This window comes from Montipora foliosa, chromosome 1 (assembly GCF_036669935.1).
Source record: "Montipora foliosa isolate CH-2021 chromosome 1, ASM3666993v2, whole genome shotgun sequence".
In the NCBI taxonomy this organism is placed as follows: Eukaryota; Metazoa; Cnidaria; class Anthozoa; order Scleractinia; family Acroporidae; genus Montipora; species Montipora foliosa.
This window is the reverse complement of record NC_090869.1, coordinates 19,927,861-19,933,569: the sequence shown is the minus strand read 5'-3', so window position 1 is coordinate 19,933,569 and position 5,709 is coordinate 19,927,861. Positions and strand designations below refer to the sequence as shown.

Sequence of the window (5,709 nt, the reverse complement as noted above, 5' to 3'; positions counted from 1 at the left end):
TTTCGCATCTCGAATTCCAAACACTAGACGATCCCGGACCATTGTATCAGTAGATTCAGTGTACTCACAGTTCTTGGTCATTCTCTTGAGATCTGTGACGAATTGACCTACAGTTTCTCCCTCCTGTTGACTCCGATTCCAAAACTTAAACCGTTCGAACAAAGTATTCTTGCGAGGACTACAACAATCATCAAATTTCGTCAGCACCACATCAATCTTTTTCTTATCCTCCTCTCGCTCAAATTCAAAGGTGTTAAACACCTCAAGACCATCCTCCCCGATACAATATTAATGCCGCAGAGTAGCAACTTGGATTTCTTCATCCTTCCGATCAGCCTTGGTTGCCTTCAAGTACAGCTCAAAACGCTGCTTCCAACTTTCACTAGTATTTCCTTCCAAACTCAACGGGCTTGATTGTTTCATTATCACTCTTTTACCGCTGCCACCATATCATGTTTTTTAAGTAACAGAACACAGTACATACAAATATGGCCGCTCCCAACTCCAACGAAGGCGCCAATAAGTCATGTGACCGGAAGTATACGTTACAGTATACATTTCATTCGACGCGACGCTGGTGCGACGGATAAACTGATGACGCTTTAATTAAAGATATTTTATCCGTCCTCTTAAGACGGATAAAGCGTCTAGGACGAATTAAATTGACGAATTGAACTCGTTTTAGATGTCGCTTTATCGTCGAATTTATGTTAAAGTAGGACCTGGAATTAAATTCGTTTGAATTAAATTCGACGATAGCGCGACGTATAAACTAGGCCTTAATTAAGCTCCACATTCTAGCGTCGTCCAAAATGAGTCAATTTTTTTTCAATAAAGGAAATCCCAATTGCATTGATTTCTCCACGATAATCGGCTGTGACGTAAGCGGCTTATACAAAAGCCATTTGAAGATTACCAGTAAAGGTCAACACAGGCCATCAAAGCCGGTTCTGAAGCTGTTCCAGATGGCACTTATCCAGCTCTCCCATCCTAGTTTTTTTATTATACTTATTCACATAGTCGTTTGAAAACGGTTTCATTAAACAATAGCTTATTTCGCGGAATGCTACAAGTTCGGCTGAGCGTCTCCAGGCTAACGACTGAATGAAAAAAATATTTCCCGAAAATAGCACGAGAAATAAATCAATGCATCGTTAACAAATCACATCGATCTGGTGGAAACTTGTACGCGGTCGTAATAGCTATAGCAGGCCGGCTTGGTAGAATACCTGTACACCCTGCTATATTAAAACTTACTTACTGCCGATAACAATAACGAATATAATAAATTTGAAAACAATCACTTATGAAGAAGGGCCACAGCATGCATGAAGTTAGGAAATGGTGTTTTCCTGCCCATTATTCCTCCCTCCCGGTGAGCTCCTTCTTCCCAAGCCGATCGATAAAACTATCTCAAGTTTAACTGCAGAATTGCTCGTCAATGAATATGAATATGCGTAATGGAACCCTTGAAGAAATTGCTTTTGTCGATAAAAACAACGTCCAATGTATTCTGACTATAGTTAGTAAGAAAAGTTAAGTAACGTGGACTTGTTGACTCTTATGAATCAAATTAACATCTTCTACAGCTAGCTACGATATTTGTTCTTTCTACAAGCTAGCGTGTAGTTTAATACAGGCGACTAGACAACAGTCGTTCCTGTAACGTTGGAGAAAGGTTTCCACCCTGGGCATAGATTCCATTACTATGGATTACACAGGAGTAAAATGAGCAAGTAAAGTTACACTTTAATAGATATATCGATTGTAACTTTTCCCGGATTCGACCAAAAATTACAAGCCAACAACCTTGGACACATTGCCGGCAAAAAATATCGCGAGGGCACTAAACGTAAACCGACTGGGGATCTAGGCAAGAGACGCCGCCTCTTTGTGATTTCTTTCAAAATAATAAACATACCGCATACGACGCATGGAAGATGCTGAACAAAGATTCCGCAAAACAAGAACGTTGCTCCAGCGGAATGCATCGGACAAGCACACGAAGACGTCAATTGTTAATATTCTTGTAAATACTTGGTCACGCACGCCAAAGAGAGAGAATGGTGTGATTCATTGGCTATCTATCACTGAAAAAGAGAGAAAGAAATGACGACAGTGAACATGCGCAACTCAAGGGCTTAAAGCACCGCAAAAGAGGAAAATTGCGTTACAACATTTGACTTAGACGCACAGAAAGTACTTTTGGGAAGCGATTGATTCGTGGTAAAAGATCAAGTTCTTTCATACCATCATGGCCCTCGGTACGCTCAGCTATATACAGAATCTCAGCGAAGGCTACTTTTGTAGCCGTGGTAACGTAAAAATCAAGTTCAGTCATCCACATCATATTAAAAAAAAACAAGACTGACATGTCAATCAAAAAATGTAACGAATATTTCAGCTTTTTTTCGCGTTTTGTTCATTGGGTGCCATAAATGTTCATAGGTCACGAGTATCACTCACTCTCTTTGCAGAAACAGTCAGAACTCAGCGAATTTATGAGTAAATTGCACAACCATAATGTGGACGAGGCAAACTGGGCCAGGATTTTCTTTTCCGTGGAGTATTTTTGACCAAACTAACACAATTATTCCTTACAGATCCGGAAAGAATTATGCCTAGAATGTTTGGCGCGCGCTTTCCCGATGTGTCTGTAAAGAACGCTTCAGTTTACCATCTAATAAGTAAACATATACTCTTTCAAATCTACTTGAATAGGAACAAGAACTTGTGTCGTACCAGTACTCTCCAAAGTGACTTGTTTTTTTTCCCGAAAAAGGATACTGGATTTAGATTGGGCACTGTCATGATCATGTCAGCCGAGAGAATACTTTGGCCTCACGACGGCAACACAAACGGCTGTATCATTGTAAGGTCATGTGAATCGCTTGGGATCGAGTAGAATAAAGGAGAAGTGATACACGTGTTATCGATTTTCACCAGTAATTTCTCTAGCATCTGGTTTCACCAGTGCTATTGATCCTCGGCTCATCTTTTTGAAGAAATGTTTTAATCTACTTGTGTTTGATTTGCTGAAGTCGGCGCGAAGTAGTCTCCGTTTTCAATTTGAGCAAACATAAACAGCGACAGCCTCCTTAATTACAAAAATTTGGTTTATCAACGGAGTTGATAATGTAAATTGACCACCGTACAGAGATTCTAAAAGCTGACGTTTCGAGCGTTAGCCCTTCGTCAGAGCGAATCCGATTCGCTCTGACGAAGGGCTAACGCTCGAAACGTCAGCTTTTAGAATCTCTGTACGGTGGTCAATTTACATTATCAACTCCGTTGATAAACCAAATTTTTGTATACTACTTCCCCACCGACGCAGCACCACAGTTTCTTTAGAAACTACCCCTTCAGCCTCCTTAATTAGTTTGTTTGGACGCCTCTTTTGGTCAGGCACTCTTTGAAACCCTTCTTTCAACTTCGTGTTTTTTACAAGCAACTTTGCCTCCTTGTTTCACTGTACCTTTCAAACTTGGCAGTTGCAGACGCTGAAAGTTCAACGGTAGCAACGGTTTGGTTTTGTTTCACAGTCTTTGTGCCATGATGTCGGTCCACTATTATCGGTTTTCTGCTTTTAACGGTCAACCAACTGTCCCTGCAAACGTGATTGCAGGTGGCAGTAAAAAGCCAAACAATTCGAAAAAGTTTGATAGCTTCAATGCCGCAAATTGCTGAAAGTTACAGTAGAGTTCAAGGGCAGAAAACATACGGCCCCCAAGCCGACATGATGTTATTTTAAGCTGTAGGTATAGCAAGTTTTCAACCAACCTCAAGGGACGCCAATAGCAATAGAGAAATGTACGACTTTTGGTGGATGAACAAAATAAGTTAATGACAGATCTTTTGTTTTCGTCCACCAGCATGGTGGATCTGGTGGCTGTGACGTCAAGTGAAAATCTCCCATACATTTGATTCGTACATTTCTAATCAATCATCAAGAGCTTCATTAATTAAATCATAAGTGGGAAATTATACTTGATTACTGAAACTTTAATTTGGCGAAAAGATCCAAAAACGAGATCACGTGTCTCCTACTATTCAGAGTATATGGAGATGAAGAAGTGCCGTTGAAATCGATAGGTGAAAGTTGCCTGCTGGCTGACCCTCTCCAAGAGTGCCAAAATATTTCCAAAATAACCCACAAGCATAAAGGAATTACGTTTGGATCGGTTGCGTATCTCATATAGTTACCTTTCAGTTATAACATCTACAGCATTTTAGGGAGGTAAATTCTGAAAATCTCAGACGCTTTGACTCTCCACAACAAATATTTCACCGGAGATTCATTCCCCAGATCAGTTTAAGCTCATTAGCGTATCGTCTGTTGACGATTTAAGCCTCTTTTCTTGGCCCTCATTTCAAATTGATTTCTGCCCATGAATTTCTGAATTGAAGATTATATTTCCTTAAAATTGTAGGTCACTCCAATCAATTTTCAGCCACCAAATCGGAAAACCTCGGAAGAGTTCCAATTGTTCTAGCAGTATATTTTTCGGTCAATATCCATAGCAAGGAACTTAGAAATGACCGACGGTCTGAGTCTTTTAGTTGAATTTCTTTCGTTGAGTGCTGTTGCACAAATAGGGGTTTGACAAGCTGTGATTACGGCAACAGCTGCGATAGCTTCACAAACGCAATATTGTTCAGTGGTTCCCAGCTTAATTAAAAGAGGAAAAGTAATCGTGCTGGACGGCGTGCGAGACGCCTTTGAGTACATTTCTTTGCCGCACTCTAAGACTGAAGAGCTGAGCTGTAGCTTCCTTGCTTGCCAAAAGGGTTGTCTGCGAGGCATTTTGCTCAGCTCTGCAGCTTTGAACGCATTCTAACCAATTAAAGGACCATACTGTGCACCGAGAAGGAGACTGAAACATTGTGATTGTCTTACGATTGCCAAAAGTACGTGATAATTTGAGGCGACGCCTTTTCTTGAATTGCAACTATCGTGAGACGAAGCAGAATTGCAGGACTCAATTTCAAATTCAAATGTTTCGAGTCTGTTGTTTTAACTGAATGTACGAGAGCAGAATTTATATCATAAATAAGCGAAGTTACTGCTCTCGTTTTCAATCACCAAACTGAAGAGCGGCATTGCACCGTGTGACCTGCACGATCCTTCTGCATGGATACGAAAACAACAACAGAAGTTTATCTTACCTTGGGCAAGAATGATGACATTGATAACAATCACTGCAGCCAATAAAAACGATTGCCCATGCTGCAAGATTATTGTGACTTCCACGCTTGCGTTAGGTCGCTTGTCAGTTCAACGAATGGTGAATGCTCCTCAGTGTGTTTAATTTCATTACACAGACAGGACAACCTCAATGTAAGTGACAGAGTAGGTGATTACGTCGTGATGAGCTCGTGCAAAACCAAACAAATGTTATTATGAATTATGAAATATCCATGGAATTTTAATTGTAAAAACTAAAATTGGAGATTGCGGTACACTTCCTGATCCAGTTAACCCGCAAACTCAGCTAAAGAAGCAAAGCTGTTGAACTTGTTTCAGGTCTACTAAAAGTAAAAACAATATATTGAGCATTTTGGCAGGAGCTTGGCCAAGAAATACCTAATCGGTGCGAGCGAGTACATGTGACAAGTCACACGACCATCTATTGCGCGGGAAAACACAAACATGTCGGATGCCGTATCCCAGGCAGTTCAAAGGGCGGTCGATGAGGCTCTATCACGTCT

At 40.7% G+C, this 5,709-nt stretch overlaps 1 long non-coding RNA gene across 1 annotated transcript in view; it reads right to left on the bottom strand.

Moving 5' to 3' along the window:
* The window catches only part of LOC137992359 (uncharacterized), a 16,078-nt gene extending 10,752 nt beyond the window's left edge, over positions 1 to 5,326 (bottom strand). Inside the window, exons 1-2 of the long non-coding RNA XR_011121678.1 lie at positions 5,167 to 5,326; positions 1,922 to 2,090 (exon numbers count right to left, since the gene is read on the bottom strand). This is a non-coding gene — a long non-coding RNA (uncharacterized lncRNA). The remainder of the gene's footprint in view (positions 1 to 1,921; positions 2,091 to 5,166) is intronic.
* Between the last annotated feature and the right edge of the window lie 383 nt (positions 5,327 to 5,709).